Here is an 18837-nt window from a genome sequence, read left to right as displayed (position 1 = left end):
CATTCGCTCAAGTAAAATAAGTGTAATATTTCATTTTGCCATGGTCTGGTGCGGTTTTGTTGGGTTGCCTCCACAAAGTACCATTTGTCTTGCATTCACCAAGTCGGTCCTCCAGCAGCACTACAGCCCCGGTTACATCACTCATTCGTCTCTCTATCTCCTCATCCTCTCCCTCACCCCTCCTACTCTCCACTCCCTTACTTCCTCGCCTCACCTATCTTCCCCTCCCTTGCCGCACCTTCCCTCATCCCACATTCCCTCCACCCCCTCATCTTGTCTACTCTCTCTCCCCCAAATCCCATCCCTAAATCCGCTTATTCCCACCGCTCCGTACTCCACCACCTAACCTCGCTCTCTCACCTGCTCCCATTGTGGAGCGGATGAGGTGTTTTCCCATAGGCTGACTTGCTATTTTGAGAACAATAGGTCAGTGGTGAAGATCACGTGGCAAGATTATTTTAAACTTTATTGGACCTAATGTAAATCTGGTATTAAAAAATAAGGGTAAAGCATGAAGGAGGTGATTCTATTTTAATAACAATCAGTCAAAGGTCATTGTCATATGTCTAGGACTAACTCTTGACCTTATACCTCGAACAGTTTTCATTCGATTTGAACCAAAGTATGTGGAAAGAGTGCAGGTCATCCATGGTTGAAGAGGCATAAGTTTCAAACAATAGATCAGTGGTCATGATCATAAACCAACATCAGACACAGTAAATTCGATCAAATTTGGACGAAGCTTGATGAATGGGTTGAGATTCAGGCTATGATGAAATATCCTATGTGGAGAACAATACGTGTGGGTCCAATGTTCTACCCTTCGCACAGGTGCGTGCGAGTGATACCATCTTCGAGTGTTCCTTCTTGTTACGGGATATTATCTATGTGAGATTCTGATAAGGTACTCATCAGTCACTGGCAATTTCAAGAGTCGAGTCTTCTTGTTACTGGATAGTAGCTTAGGTTAGAGAATAATCAGTAACTGGCGAGTCTTAAGAGCAATTGATGCTGTTTTAACGTTTCACATGGCGATATACATACATACATATATATATATATATATATATATATATATATATATATATATATATATATATATATATATATATATATATATATATATATATATATATATGTATATATATATATATATATATATATATATATTTTTTTTTTTTCCCCGACTGCTATTGAACATTTCGCTGCAAACCGTATTGGATTCACTCATACATGACACAAATTCGAGTGGGCATTATTAAGTAAATAAATAAGTTCTGAGATACACAAGCCGGCTTTTCCATCCCAGTAGAAACCGTTAGTATCCACTGTCGTGGATATAGAAAGAGAGATAGATAGATAGATAGACAGATAATCTGAGCCAACTTATCGTCAAAAACTGTTAATGTAACCCATTTAATAAAAAATCCTTAAAATACATCTTTACTAATGAATGCATTATGACAACCAATCAGCTGCAAGCTTTCAAACTCTTAAGGCTCTTCTCACTTTTTCAGATGAGACAGGATAGGCTACAGGAGGGCGGGGTGGATGTGGGGTGGGCTAATGAATGGGTAGATTTTGTAGATGGGCTGGTGGGATGGATGATTTCCCATAGGACAAGACCAACAGGGCATATGTTACCCTACTTCAGAGATTGACTTCAGTTGGTGAAGCTGTGCGTTGGTTTGTATTTTTTTTTTTTTTTTTTTTTTTTAATGTGTCCGACTCTGGGCATAGGCTTCACAGCCTGCTATCAAGGCCCAGCAGTCCTCCTTACATACCATACACCTCTACATGTCACCACTTCGGCGCTAACACCCACCGTCCATATTGAATACATGCTAGGGCTGTCTCATACAGGACTGGTGTGTTGGTATTAGCGGGGGTATTTTTACGACATGTCGGCGGGTCTTCTGGTAGATCAGTAAAGCCTGATTTTATGAAATTCAAATCCTTAAACTGTTCCCTGCCCCAGCCGGGATTCGAACCTGGGTCGTTAGGACTACAGGCCACCTCTCTACCGATGGGTGGAGGATTGGTGAGAAAATAGTTTGACTGGGGGAATAGGCTGGGGTTGGGAGAAGGTAAATGTGAGAAAACAGGTCCGTTGGGAGAATGTCCCCCGGAAATTAAGCCAAACTAGGAGCATGCGTTTATTAGGTTAATAGAGCCATGGGGAAAATAGGTACACAGGTTTACAATATATCATTTACAAAGTGCCTGCTTCAGTATAGAAATAAAATACGTATGAATGGGAAACTATTTCCGTTTTGGAAATTATGTCCATGGTGGTAAATAAGTCTTAGCAAGAAGCCTATGTCCATGGAGCTAAATCAGGTCTAGGGTGAAAATAGGTCCATGGGGAAATTATGCTTACTGGGTAATATACAGCAGTTGCATGGGAGAGGGAAGGTAAGAGTAGGGAAAAAAATATTATGGCCATGAAGAGAATAGGTCCATGGAGGGAGAGGGATAAGTCCAAGGAGGAGTGAGAGACCACGGATGAGAATAGGTCCATGTGGTGAAAGTAGGTCCACGAGCCAAAGGTGGGCAAGAGGTGGCTTTATCGACTATTTTCCCTAATACTGCTTCACCATCGGATATTTTTGTATTTAATTTTTCATTCATAACCTCATTCCCATTCCTTTCAAGCGCAGTTCTCTCATCCTATCATTATCTGCAATTTTTCCTTTAACAAAATCAGTAATTCTCTCTCTCTCTCTCTCTCTCTCTCTCTCTCTCTTCTGCAATGTGCGAGTGATTGAGAGTGCATGAGAACGTACCAGCTGTGAGTGCTTGCATATCATAATGTGCGTATTTGAGTTTTAGAGTCAATGTGTTTGTAAATGTGTGAGCGCTTGAGCGGGTCACATGTAATTTTAGTGAAATGCCTTTGGCCTCTGTGGATATTTGTGTTGTTGACTGTGTATATGTGTTGGTGTTTCAGATATGCAAAGATTATAATACACATAGGAATAATACTTGTCAAAATATGATGCCAGTTTGTATTTGGTATTATATACTAAGTTGCTTACACAGTGTGCCTGTTACTCAAAAGAAAATAGAAAAACATCCCTCTTTTGAACAGAACCTTCTTCTCATAGTTAAAAATAATTCATCTAAGATCTCTCTTCTCTTGGGAAAGTCAAGATATACAAAAAGAAACACGCCTTACTGAAATTAAAAAGCTACAAGAGGTGGAACTACACCGAGTTTCTAAAGATCCTCAAACGTAATATTAAGGACCTTTCACAACAGTAACACCCCGACCCCTCGAAACCACCAGGCCTCAAACTGCAACAATGACACAAGGACGTAAGGCGACACATGAATCTGACACATCCAGCCTCTTTAGATTTCCTCGCCGCCTCCATCCCCTAGCTGGTGATTCTCTCCATGGTCTAAGGTAGTCTCTCACACTCGGGGAGTCTCTCTCTCTCTCTCTCTCATTACTGTTGCATCAGCTAAACGTCATTCACCTAATAAAATTACCCCCATTTTTCATACACCAAAGAACAGTGACGTCAGTATCACACACACACACACACACACACACACACACACACACACACACACACACACACAAATATGCAAATGTTAATCGCTTCAAGAAGGACTATCTGTTTTCAGAGAATATAGGAATGTCGTATACAAGAGTTGCAAGGAGACACAGATCCGACGTCACAGATGTCTGTAAGCTAGCTGATTATGAGAAGAAACAACTGTACTAATACTGTCACATGAGATCACTGATTGAGAGATCATAACAACAGAGAGATAGAGAGAGAGTACTAAGTCTCGATGAACGTTGGTATACCATTACATTCGTTTTCTTTCACGCTCTCATTCTCTATCTTATTATCCTCGACGTCACACTGTTTGCTCGTGCCGGGGACGGTGAATCTATCATTTTCTTTACCTTGATTCTCTCTCTCTCTCTCTCTCTCTCTCTCTCTCTCTCTCTCTCATTACTGTTCCATCAGCTAAGCGTCATTCACCTAATAAAATTACCCCCATGTATGTGTTAGGCATTAAAAAAAAAAAAAAACATGAAATTTGCCACCACGACGCCGACGACGATGATGAGAGAGAGAGAGAGGGATAATTACATAATACAGAAGACCGAACAGAAGTACCAGGAAAATTATTATAGAAAATCTACGAATGATATCTCTGAAAAGGTAAATAAAGCACACACATGCTCAAATTGAGACAACGATTTAGTGCAGAGGGGAGAGGGATGCTTCCGGAAGTGGGATTCTGAAGTGGAGTAAGAAACTGTGCTTAGGAAGACATAAATGGAAGGGAAAATTATGGATAGTAAGAGGATAACAGACGATAAGTGACAAGCATAAAGAAGAAGGAATGGTAAATGGTAAAGAAAAAGAAAATCTGATAGGAGAGACGAAATTAGGTCAGGGGCTAAGGATCTAGAGGGAAAAAAAACTGAACAGTTGTGTCTTGTGTTCAGGAAAGGGAGGGACATATTATTTTTCAGTTCCAAAGATCTCCGGATATTCGCCAGCCAAAATTGTTCTTTTCATTTCCTCCTTTAATGCTTGCGTCGTTTGCTCTTCAGTCTGCGTGTGAGCCATCGTTTCTCATTTATCCTCCAGTCTGTTTTAGTTAATCTTTCACTGAAATCTACTTCACTTCTTCTTATATCAGTTACCTTTCTACTGTATTAATTTCCATACTCTCCCTCATTTCTTTTTCCATTTTCCTTTAGTGTGCTAGCAATTACTCACTCCCCATTTCACCTTCACAAACACAGCTCAGTGTGTCGGCCATCCTTTCACATTTTTTTTTATTTTCAATTTTCCACTCCAACTCTTGCCTTTAATCTTTTATGTATTTTATATGCCCATAATCCTTCACTGTTTTCTGTAATTCTGCTATCGGTATCATTCATATTGAATGTTACAATAAATGGGAGAATATAATATCTATAACCTTACATCATTTTCCGTTCCCATCATCTCATACTCCTTCCCCACTTCTCCTCCATCTTCATAGTCTTCGTTTTGTGTTTCTTCTTTTGTCTGCCTTCTTTTGCTGTCCAAACATTAGGTTGGAGAGTTTCTGTAAATCTACCAATTCTTTCTTCTTCCGTCCTGATGTCCTAATGTGTTTTTTTTTTTTTTTAGCTTGGCGTCATTCCTTTACTTCATCAATTCATTTCAAACACGGCACACTATTTCCTTTGGCCAAATAGTACCAGACACTACTTTCTCTCTCTCTCTCTCTCTCTCTCTCTCTCTCTCTCTCTCTCTGTATATATATATATATATATATATATATATATATATATATATATATATATATATATATATATATATATATATAAATTTAAGGGTTTTATGAGGTCAAACGTCAAACCAGATCATGGCACAATTTTCGAGACCCTGTGGTTTTGTATGTTCATTAGTATAGACGCATATCAGTGAACTGTAGCTGTGCGGAGACCATCTTGCTCTCCCTTGGGAATGTTGGCAATCTTGTTTTTTCTCTCATTTCTTATTTACCAGTTGTCAGAGCGCCGCGGGACTGGATCTACAATATTCCAGTTGATTGCAGGTTCGAAAGTGCCATTCCAGTGGTACACGTTGGAGCACTAGAACAACGGACGAGGTTACTGCGGGAGATTGTCTGGGAGGCATTCCAGGTGGTTACTGCTGGAACGTTGTGAAGGCAAAATGAGATCCTTGTGTGTTCCAGAGGACAAAATTAATGTTTCAGATACTTAGACCACCAGCTAAAAGGAATGTAACGATGTGTGGGGGGAGGTGGGGCGGATCGGGTGAAGGGGGAGGAGAAGAATCATTTTGTGTTGAAAACGGGGTCAGAGAGAAGACAAGACAACCAAGAGGGATATTTGTATCTCTAAATGTCTGACCCAGATGAGACATTTCTGGTTTAAAAAGCTTTAAAATAATCTCTTTTGTTCTGTGTTTGTGTGAAACATGTAGGCTACTTGCGTGTGTCACATAGAAATACTTATAGCATCAGTATAATTCATAGACTCGTGTAGTAAAAACTCCCAAGTCCTGGATTTTAGCAACACCAAGATACTGGTTTGCAAGGCTGTTCAGACCTTCCTACTGCCTGTGCAGTTTTTTGAAGAGTAATTAAAACTCTACCCTGAGAATGACTCAGAAATTGCCGACGTCTGTAGAAGCCTTAAAGCATCACTCAAAATGAACGCATTTATGTTTGTTACAGTCCTTTTCAGTGCTAGGACGATGATAAATCTCGCGCTTGGTAATTCATACAAAACCGATACCCTATAGACTTACTCGGAATCTGAAAGACTGTTAAGGTTTCAGACGTTAGACTTCCATACATGTTAATCAAGATAGATAAATAGATAGATTTGGAAGAAGTCAACGAGACTTTATAAAGAGAGACAAGTTTCTAAATCTTAAGCGATGGCTAAGTATGATAGAATCATCGAAAAAAAAAAAAATGAGATATCTTTTCATGTTTAGGTTTAGGCTACATTTTTGCCATGTACAATTAATCAAACAATGAGAAGCTGCATCTACGAGGCAGGTTTTTATTTTTGTTTCTTTAATTGCCATATTTGTTTTTCATTCCCATCATTGACCATAACTTCAGCATGGTAACATTAAACCACTTCTCGTGCCAAGAGCAAAGGTTTTGGATGTCTGAACACGAGTGATGATGGACACTCAACAAGCAGAAGCTTGGCACAGTGAGACGTTTAAGTTCCAAATGAAAAGAACACTCAAGAGTTATCATGTCCATTCCTCCATAAGTTGTTGCTCTTTTTAGGTATAACCGAGATATATAATATTTGGTTTGAGTCATCTAAGGAAGATACATAGCTGTTCTTAAGAACTAATTAACTCCTTCACTATAACGGGTTCGTCTTGAGCAGGAACATACTGAAGATGAATATGCCAATGCATGAAACACAGGAATATTTTCAGAATTCCACCTTCATAAGATCAATTACTGTTACTGATATTAAAGAGCTTTTCCATCATGTTGTCTACGGTTCGTCTATTCTCCGAAAAGGTAAATTTAAAGAATTCCTGCCTTTTCGCTTGAAGATTGAGAGAAACTATAAAGGGAATACGTCATTCAATTGGGCATCAAACAGGGATGAGACTTGTTAACCATAGAGAAAAAGAAAGAGAGGCGCAGACCGATGAACCAGAGGAATTTGTAGGACGAGATACGAAATGGAAAGTAAAAATCAACCGTTGAACAGAGTTTGAGTAAAATCTAATCAAAACTGAGTTACTTTGTTAACATTTACACATACGGGTCCCAATTTGACCTTGCCCTGTGATCTTAACTTTGTCCTGGTTGTTCTAAAAAAAAAAAATCACTTTAAATTTCCTTATCTTCAATGCTTCTTTTAGGTTTGGTCTAAATTTTGGAAAAAATTATTAAGTTAATTTTGCTAGATACGCTCTTGACCTAGCTCTATGACGTTACCTTTGACTTATTGTTTTACAACACAACAGGTTTACTCATCACTAATATTTAACTGGGCCACCACGTATGGTTAAACCAGATAAAATCTATTTGTAATATTTTATGAACACACACACACACACACACACACACACACACACACACACACACACACACACACACACACAGGCAGTCAAATACAAGCAGATTTACACATAACACCATCTATTGCTTTGTGAACGCGGAAGCCACTGAAGTTTCTTAGGTGATATCAAGCTGGTGAGGCCACCCGGTACAGATGGTGGTTGAGGGTGGGTGCTGGTGGCGGGAGAGGATAGGCGTTGCTGGTGGTGGGAGAGGGTGATTGTAGGTAGAAGTGGATTAGTGTGGGTGCAGGTGTTAATGGGTGAGGGTGGGTGTAGTTGACGGTAGGAGAGGATGGCCGTAAGAGAGGACGAGTTTAGGTTCTGAAAAATAAGGGTGGGTGTAAGTGGTAGTGGTGTAGGGCGGATGAAGGTTGTGGTGGATGAGGCTGTGTTTAGGTTGTGGTGAGGGTGAGTGTAGGTGGTGGTGGGTTTAGATGATGGTGCGATGGACAGTTGATGTATAACCCCTTGGGTGAAGTAGTGCTGGTTGGGTAATGGTATGGGAGACTTGATAAATGATACCATAAGAGGCAATATGTAAATCAAGAGTGGGATAGACGGCGCCCTGTCTGGATGAATGAACTGATCTCTTTTCCATACCTTCTCTGCCCCACTGTCAATATTTCTTCTCGTTCCTGATTTATTACCTGACCATATTTCGTACCTTCAGATCCACTACCACTTTTCACCCTCTTCTGTACTTTCTGTGAACTTTCACTATCTCACTTTTTCCCTCTCATTTCTACTGGCCCTCCCTGCTGTCAATGAACACTAGACACTCTCATGCAAATGGCGGGTTGAGAAGACTGTGGAACAACATCATGAAGCAAAGGTGACAAAAGGCCGAGTTCTGTGCAGCAGCAGAGAAGAGTTGCGTACTGTAGTGCACAAGTACCGAGTTCGGTAGTGCTGTAGAGATGAATTTCTCTGTCTTGATTGCGTCTTTTGAATCATGAAAAAAATACTATGCAATTTACTATTCCCAACAATTACAATAACTGGATGCAGCTTCTATCCTCAGAAAATGGCTGGCCAGGCTTCTTTTCACTTCCCTTCAGTGCACTATGTTTCCAGCAAAGACTCGAGTCGAAGGTGTGGGGTAGAAAACTGTCATTCTAAACAGGCAGCTACCCTTGAGGCGTACAGGATTGATCATTGCATGACTGGTATAGTGAGTGGCTCTAAATGGATGAGCCGTGTTCATCGTTTACAAAGGTGTGGAATCGAACACGGAACATTAAATTCCCAGCCGTTCACGAAACCTATCAAGCAATGAACAATCCCGTAAAAGTTTAAAGTAATTCAGGGAGATTAGGAAGAAGATGTCTATGTCCAGTTTTACTTTCCACCAGTCAGCAATTCTTGGCTTAGCTGGGATATATGGTGCACAGAATGGTAAATGAATGGAATCTGGGATGGAATATTATGAGGTATGAAAGTGCTTAAAGCTACTATGAACGTGAGCGAGAGGAGCAATCGACCTTATTATGTAGCTGAACTAAGTTAGCTTCAATATCCCACACATGGACTGGGGAAGGGGAGATGATGGATGACTTAAAATGTCAAAACATTTTACAGGATATTATCTTCATGAGACGTTTTCCTGTAGACATATTTGAAAATAGCTAGTTAAATAGCAAATGATGTATTAGAAAACATGCACAATAGTTACAATCAAAGCAGCCAACCGTATTAGTGACTGTAGGCACTAGTTTGCCTGACACAAGAAGATCCAGTAGTTGTTGGCTCCTGCTCCCACCATGACTTTTTCGGTAATTGAGGGAAACTTCTAACAGAAGGGAAATGTGACCAGAGTTTAGGGAAGAATATGAGAGGAGTAGGAGTGGGAGAATGTGTGGGAGGAGAGGGGGGTCAGAGGAAGAAAAAATGTTGACTGAGAGTGTGGCAGGCAGATGACTTGAGATAGCACACACACACACACACACACACACACACACACACACACACACACACACACACACACACACACTCAAAAGACTATTGCATATGTGGTGGAGACGAGAAACGGAAGGAAATCAGTGGCGAGAGGTGGGTCATAAGAAAGATGAGGATGGACTGGAGACATGAGACACCCACTTTGCCTCACCTTCACACCTCCACCTAGCCAGAGAGTGGCGGGGGAGGGGGAAGGGAGTTAAGGGAAGGATGAGAGCTGGAAAGAATAAATATGTGCACAAAGATTGAGAACTCTAATACAGTAAAGTATGAGAAAATAGAACAGTAAGAGCATGGGCAACTAATTATGAGAGAGAGAGAGAGAAAGTGGAGTCTGAAACACGAAAATGCGCAATGACCCACAAAAACAGGAGCATGAAAGAGAGTTTGAATAATAGAGGAACTAATGAAAGAAGAAGCATGAGAAAATAACGGGAGAGAATGTGTGATTGTATTGAAATGGTGTTTTTTTTAGACAGTGGAATGTGTGAGAAAAAATATTTCATGTACTTCTGATCCTCCTGAAGAAGATAAAAAGGGAAGACAGAGTTAAATTGGCAATGAAATGATACCAAAGGAAGTTGGTAAAACGCAACACGGAAAGCAGGAAAATGACGCTGAGGTATACCTTGTGAGAGGTTGTGAGAAAAGAATGACAGGCTGAAAGAAGTGGAGTCAGTTTGCTATGGCCTCATACGGTAAGCCAACCTTCTATTCAAGAAAGTAAAGGAAAATGGCAATTTGGTGGAGCTTTCAGTAAGAAACAATGAAACTACTAAGAATAAATTGGACACAAAGAATATGAAAACGAATAGCAAAATATATATTCTGACAGCAGAAATAAAACGTAAGAATGCAGTGGAAGATTGTCAAAACTGCAGATATAAAAAATAAAAAAATATACGAGATGAAAGCAAAATGAATGGTCTGCAAAGGCGGAAAACACAAAGCATTCGTTAACATTAACTTTCTACCTCAGAATTTTTACTGACATTTCATTTTCTCACATTCTGAACGTTCCATATTACTGCTTCCCCAACATGCTGCATTACTTTCCTCTTGTTCTTTCTATTCTCCTTCCTTCACTCTCTCTTTTCAACGCACAGTATTTCCGTCACTGTTATTTCTTCCTCCCCGACATTCTCCGTTGCCTCGCTTCCCTACTCCTCTTTTCAAAATCCATTCCTTCCCTCAGTCTCCCTCTCCCTCTTCTGTCTTTCCCTCCCTTCGTAGTTTCTGTCCATCCTTTCCTCAGTTCTTTTTATACTAAGAGTCGCCATCTCTGCTGTTACCATTCCTTGTTCATCTTTACTTTCCCGTTAACAAAGTATTTTTCATTCCCAACAATCTTCTCCTCTTTCCTCAGATTCCGTCTTCGTTCCTTCCTTTGCTTTCTCTCTCTCTCTCTCTCTCTCTCTCTCTCTCTCTCTCTCTCTCTCCATCTTTTGCTTCCAAACTTTCTCCCTGCCTTTGCTCCCTTCATTCCGTTTTTACGAGTGCCTCCATTTGTCTTTCTCTTGTCCCTTTCCTTTCTTCACAGTCTGCCCCTAACCCAACATAATTAGGACAAAATAAAGTTTCTTGAATTGATTAAATCAGTTGTTACGAGAATAATCAGCGTGTGTGTGCGTGCGTGTCTGTGTGTGTGTGTGTGTGTGTGTGTGTGTGTGTGTGTGTGTGTGTGTGTGTGTGTGTGTGTATTTGTGTGTGTGTGTGTGTGTGTGTGTGTGTGTGTGTGTGTGTGTGTGTGTGTGTGTGTGTGTGTGTGTGTGTTTTTGTGTGTGTGTGTGTGTGTGTGTGTGTGTGTGTGTGTGTGTGTGTGTGTGTGTGTGTGTGTGTGTGTGTGTGTGTGTTGCAGACTATGTGGATCTGAAGGAGTTTGACTCAGTAAATCGGGAGGTACAATGGGAACTCCTGTGACTATGTGGGGTCCCTGCAAGGATAATTTGGCCTCTTGCTGACATGTATTCAATTACTGAGAGTGCTGTCAAGTGTCGACGAGGAATATTCGACTTCTTCCCTGTAAGTAATGAGTAAGACAGGGATGAGTCCTTGCTTCCACAGTTTTCAGCATATGCATGGACTGGGTACTTGGAATGACTGTGAGTCGAAGCCACGGTGGAGTTTCAATTGGCTATTTCAGGGCTATTGACCTTGATTTTGCTTATGATGTACACCTGTAATTATATGAGTGGAGTCGCTTGAGATACCATTGAGTGCCCTCGAGGAATTTCATGAGACTGCGAAGCTGCTGGGCACCAATGTTGGTGCCTTGTTGGAGGAAGCAGTTCAGTCTGTCCAAGCATGTAATGAGACTGTGTAAGTCTTGGTAAGATTCACTTACATTGGTAGTGTGTAAATAACAATGGTCGGTTGGTGATGAGATTTCTCGTTGCATCGGTCTCGCTTATTGGGTTATGTATTAACTCGGCTCGGGTATTTGGTATTGCTGTTGTGTAGGAGAAAGAAAATTCGCATCTTCAAGGCACTGGTGTTACCTGTCTCACTCTATGACTGAGAGAAATGAACGCTTTTCAGTGACCTGAAGTAACTAATTGACTCCACTGGTGCTAAGTGCCTTCACACGATCATGCGATATCGCTTCTACGACCGGGTCTGTTACGAGCAACTACTCCACGAGACTGAGTTGAGGCCTATTGCCTACAAAATACGTTAGCTCCAACTCCAGTTATATGGGCACATGGCCCATTTTCCTGAGATCGATCATGCCCGTAGGGTGATCTCCGAAAGAGTTAACTCAGGGTACAAGAGACCAAGGGAACGCCTCAGTGCTCGTGGCTGGAGCCGGTTGATCATTCATGTCGAAAGGTACTTAGGGGAGAAAAAGCTGTTGCCTTCGCAATTGCACGAAGCGACCCATCATGGATGGAGTCTCAGTGTGAGTGAAACTGTATTATCCCACTGTTTGTTGCCCACTCCATGATGATAATGACCCAGTAGTTGTTAGATCTGTTTTCCTCCAGAGAACGACTCGCCATTGTCATTTTACATCCACGTCCCCAACTCTACACATGGATGAACAAGGACGACAGGGAAATAAATCGAGTCTTTCTATCATCCGGCTTCAAAAACAGCGTTCTTATGGTTCTGAGTGGCTATGTTGACGGTAATGCATAAGTTCGCAGCCATCCAACGCATTACCGCCTCCCCCACTTAGAATCAAGTCAAACAACCAATATGGTCGTCTACCTTCAGTGGAAGTGAAGAGATCTTCACCTCTCTCCCTCTCCCTGATACTTCCTCTCCCCCCCCCCCTTACAACTGCGGGGAGGAGTGGAAATTATATGATCAAAGCTGTTTAATATCGCAGTTATGCAAATTTATATAGCCATTTGCAGTAATGTATAGTTTGGCGAGGCTGGAGGCATAATAACCTTGAAAAAATGAAAGTTTCTTATTTTCGGACTTGTTGCATTAAGGAAATTACATGATATATACTCTTCAAACTAAAATCAGAGTCATTGAGGCCCAGTCGCTGATAAGCTATACAGTATATATTTTATTTTAATACTACTACAGTACTATAATTTTGGTTTTCAAATCTCTCTCTCTCTCTCTCTCTCTCTCTCTCTCTCTCTCTCTCTCTCTCTCCTTTACTGTACATTTATTACCTCCGCCAAGGAGGTTATGTTTTCACCCTGTCCGTTTGTTTGTTGGTTGGTTGGTTTGTGAGCAAGATTACACAAAAACTGCTGGACGGATTACCACGAAACTAGGTAGAAGAATGGGCCTTGTCCCAGAATAGACTCCATAAAATTATGGTATGGATCCGAATAAAGGTGCGAATCCAGGAATTTTTTTTCATTTTCTTTAACATTGCGAGATAGTGCTTTTTTCGACATTTTCGTAACTTTTTCAGTGATTGAATTAAAAAGAACTGCATGTTGGGCCTCGGCTGAGGTATGCGCTCTACTGAGTGCCATTCTAGTTATCCAAGTATTCAAGTAACAACATGTGCCTGGCAAATTCATTCAAGACACCGCCTCAGTATGGGTTGTGTCGTAAGAACTTTTGATCCACTACTTACTTTGTACACCTTGTAACTCATTCCGTGTCCCCTTCCCATGTCCCTTTAACTCTGTCCTTCTTGGCTGCTCTCCTCCTTTCTCCCATTCTCGCACACAACTCCCATACACGTATAGTATCACCAAACAGATATACTGATTGTCACACACGAATTTCATTATGTACGTACTGTATATGATCATCAAAGAGCACACACACACACACACACATACACACACACACACACAATTAAACATACTAACTGGATTGGCTTTATCGTATTATATTAGTGAGAGATGGACACACACACACACACACACACACACACACACAGTTTTACATATTAATTGGATTCGCGTTTTTAGATTGTTGCTGAGAGATAGATGTACAAAAATGTATGTACATATTGAGAGAAAGAGAGAGAGGGGGGGTTGAATTTGAAAATAATATACCTTTGCGTAAAACTCTCTCTCTCTCTCTCTCTCTCTCTCTCTCTCTCTCTCTCTCTCTCTCTCTCTCTCTCTGTGTTTGTGTGTGTGTGTGTGTGTGTGTGTGTGTGTGAAGTCGTGTTGTCATCATCCATGCACATCATTATCCCCGAGTCCGTACCAGCCACCATTGGAAAACAGGCTGTGTTGTTGACTTGGCTCCGGGGACGTTGTCAAGGAGGGAGGGAGAAAGGGAGGAAGTAACACAGGGAGAAATGGAGGAATTGCAAGTGACAGGGAAAGATAGCGCTATGTTGTGGTACAGGAAGTGAGGGAGGGAAGTTGTGGAGCTCGGGAGGAAAGAGATGGGTATGCGTATGATTGAGAAGTAGGAAGCGATTGTGTGGTACAGTTTAGAGAGGGAGTGAAGGTGTGGGACAGTGAAAGAAAAAGGGAAGATGTTGGACAGGAAGAAAGGGAGGGAAGATGTAGGAGAGGAAGGGAAGGAGGGAAGATGTAGGAGAGGAAAGGAAGGAGGGATGATGCAAGCAACGTCAAAGGCTGTAAAGGGAGAATGTGAAGCTAAGGGACCGCAAGCTGATACCACCCAAAGAAGGAGATTATAGTACTCTCCTGATGCTGTATAACAAAAAAGTATAAAGAATGACTTGATCTTTGCGTCTTTTCTTTCCCGAATTATGAGAGCTTAAGGAAAAATATTGTTGTTCTGATTATTAACCCAGCATTAACTCCGTCAAAAGTTTCCATGATAAAGTAATAGCTTTCACCACTAAAAAAAAAGGCTCTCACCTGCCACAAACCACATCAGTCCAACGCCACTCCATGACGGCAACGAAAAATTCACTCTGTCTTTAGCACACATCATAATATAGAATTACAAATCCGTCATTACCAACCAAGACTAACAACACACACACACACACACACACACACACACACACACACACACACACACACACACACACACACACACACACACATTATGCAAGTCACTGTGACTATCGGCACTCAATAAGTCGCCACCTCCACAACACGGCTCCAGCAACACAGCTGTTTCATTTCTGTACTAAATTCTTCTCACACTAAGCAAGTTTACATCTTTAGAGTGATTTTTCAGTCTCCTTCAGCAGATATCCTAAGTACGGGTCAATTTACCTCCTTTTATGTAAACTGATGGTATGCATAATCCTTATCTATCCATCCATATCTATAGCTATAGTTATATCTATCTATATCTATATCTATCTATCTATCTATCTATATATATATCTATCTATCTATATATATAAATATATATATATATATATATATATATATATATATATATATAGATATATATATATATATATATATATATATATATATATAATAAAGGTGAGCGAAGTTAGTGCAAGAATTATCGTGGCATAAGTTTAATGAGTGTGGTACGGAAGGTATATGGAAAAATTATTATAAAGTAAGAGAGATATCATCAGTCCGAGTGATGAACAGGGTGGCTTTAGGAGTGGCAAAGGATGTGTGGATCAAATATTTGCAGTGAGACAGATAGCAGTGAAGGCTTCTGAGAAGGACCATAAGGTGTTTATGGCATTCATGGATCTGGAAAAAGCATATGACAAAGTGGACAGGGAAGGATTGTGAACAGTTTTGCGCATGTGCGGTGTAGAAGGGAAGCTGCTAGGTGCCGTCAAGAGTTTTTATGATGGTAGTGAAGCATGTGTAAGGGTTAATGGGCAGCTAAGTGAATGGTTCACGATCGGTGTGGGCGTACGACAAGGTTGTGTAATGTCCCCGCGGTTGTTCAAAGTATATATGGATGAGGTGATGAGAAAAGTAAAAACACAAGCAATACAGAGAGGGATGGCATTGGTAATGAATGGTGATGGATGGAATATCTCAAATTTGTTATATGCTGATGATGAAGTACTGCTTGCAAGTACCGGAGAAGAACTTGGTAGGCTACTGCAGAGTTTTGCTGATGTCTGTGAGCATCGTGCCTTGTGAGTAAATGTAAAAAAGAGTAAAGTGATGGTTACTGAGAGAGAAAGTGACTCCCAGTGCGATGTTCAAATACCTGGGTACAGTGAAAGAAAAGAGAGGAAACTGTGCAAAAGAAGTTGAAAGTAGAGTGATATAAGGAAGAAGAGTAGATGGTGCAATGAAGGTCTTTCTAAGAAACAGAGGCTTGAGTGTTGCAGCTGCACGAGGCTTACATGAAGGAGTGTTAGTGCCAACTTTAACGTATGGATGTGAGACTATGGTGTGGCATGAAAATGAAAAGTCAAGAGTAAGAGCAGTGAAGATGGGACTGCTGAGGAATGTATTTGGAGTACAGAGAGTGGATAGGATACGAAATAGTGTGATTCGTGAAAGATGTGGAGTGAGGAAGTCTGTGGACACCAGAAGAGAAGAAAGTGTTCTGAAATGGTATAGTCATGTGGAGAGAATGGATAACAAAAAAGTGGTGAAAAAGGTATATCTGAGCGAATTTGAAGAGGGGGAGGAGGCGAGGTAGGCAAGGAGAAGGTGGAGAGATATGGTGGATGAGTGTGTGGGGAAAAGAGGTTTGGAAGTCTGTGAGGCTAGGGAACTGACAAGGGATCGAGCTGGCTGGATGAATGTTGTGAGAAGTGCATGATCTGGGATTATGGCACCCCTTTTTAACGTGACAGCGTCCAGATTGACTAAATCGGATACGTTTATGTGAAGCTACAGAACGTGGTGAATGTTTTTGGCGTATCCAATAGAGCCAGGATTCCGGAGCCTTGAATGATGAGTGAATGGAAGCGTGGCCCATTGGACTGGGCAAATTTGGGCTGTCAGGACATTGCTACTCCTCACCCTGCCCTAGGGTGGGAAAGGAGGTCCGGATGATGATGATGATGTATATATATACAGTATATATATATATATATATATATATATATATATATATATATATATATATATATATATATATATATATATATATATATATATATATATATATATATAATTTAAAAGGAACTTGATATTCACCTTGGTATCTACATCATTTTACTTTAGTTCAACTTGCAATAACTTTCACATGTAATTAAATTTCCCATGCAACTGACTGAAACATATATTAGAAAAAGTTAAGCAAAGTAATATTCTCTCCCTTACAAAAGTAGAATGCTCCTAAAGCTTTTGTTTATTTTGTAGTTCCTTTTTCAGGACCTCACTCCTTTGGATGAAAAAAAAAAAATTAAACTTATCTTTGAATGTTATCCACAGGTATCCTTGAGGATGATATTTAAACCATTATCAATGTTGTCCAACCATTTCAAGCTCAAGGACAAAATCCATGATGCTCTGACGTCAAAGGTGGGGTACAAATTGAAGTGTATTAGATATAATTCTACATATATCAGTTTAACCAAACGATACCTCACCACCAGAATTTCGGAGCATCGTGAAAGGTCATACAGACTGGGTGTCCCGCTTCAGATATCAGCTTATTCAGCGATCCATAAACACTCTGAAGCCTCAGGCCACCCAGTGTATGTCAATATTTCTATTCTCCACACTTCCCGTGACGACACCTCAGTACGAGTAGCAAAGACTCTCTTCATCCACGTCCACAAGCCAGAGTTGAGTGTCTGTGACTCCTCTTCCTCGCTTATCTGCGTTGTTTTTAACCATAATTACCTCGCCCGGACGGAGTCCGACGAGGTATTGTTTTGATCGTTTCTTTGTTTCATTGTTTATTAGCAAAATTACGGAAAAACGGCTGAATGAAATTACATAAAATTTTCAAGATATGTGGGCACTACTCCCAAAAGAAAGTGATTAAATTTTGGAGGTTATTGAGTGACCTTCAAAGGGCAAAATCAAGGACATGGATTTAGAAAGGGCTATAACTTGAAACCGGTTGAAGATAAAGATATTTACTCTTAAAAACATACAGGAACTCGTTATATTGGCCTTCATTTGCCACCAAGACCTTTGACCATGGATGGCCTTGAAAGGTCAAATGCAAGATCACCGATTTTCAGCAGGCCTAACATGAAAACATTTGCGCCATTACCTTAGACTTTAATTGTGTACCGACAAAAAATGGCAGTAACGATTAAGTATTTAACAGCAATAAAATAACTGCTGTAGGGCGAGGTTTGTTGTGCCTGGCACCACTTGTTTTAATTTTTAAATTATTTTAATAACTTTAAAATGTAACCCTCGGTTTTACCTCTCCCTAGTATTTTAACTCCCTCAAAGCTCCTGCATTACTCCGTCTCATTTCCTTCCTATTTAATACCCACTTCTTCATCTCCCTCCACTCTCATCTTGCTTTTCCGTTATCTCTCCTTCTCCTTTGCTTTAATGAGCAATGTGGTGCCAGAACTGAATTTATCACACTGGAATAATTAAACTACAAGCTTGAATTGACATCTCTAAAACAATGATTAGAATTTAGACTAACAGCGGAAATATAGACGGTTAAATCTGGATTTCCTCGCAGTAATCCACGCACTGAGTTACTGTAAAAATAAATCTAAAAAATTCCAAATAAATTAACACGTTAGACCTCTTTTTATATATCCATTCAAACTGGCGATAATCATTTCATACTGACTCGCTGTTTCTTCGAGGTGGCAAAGAGTGTATCTGGCACTCCTTTCCTTCAACAGCATTTTCCTTATTTAACAATGGATAAATGTCCCCCCCTACCTAAATAAATCTCCCCCCTCCCCCCTCACCTCCCACTCTCGCTTCATCACCCTTTCTCTCTCCAGCATACCTACCCTGTCTCTCAAGCGCTCCCTTTCTCATACTTGTGCGAGCTATGTAAA

This window comes from Coenobita brevimanus, chromosome 61 (genome assembly GCF_032717465.1).
Source record: "Coenobita brevimanus isolate Jiangsu-jjx chromosome 61, ASM3271746v2, whole genome shotgun sequence".
Taxonomy (NCBI): Eukaryota; Metazoa; Arthropoda; class Malacostraca; order Decapoda; family Coenobitidae; genus Coenobita; species Coenobita brevimanus.
This window is presented reverse-complemented; position numbering follows the sequence as displayed.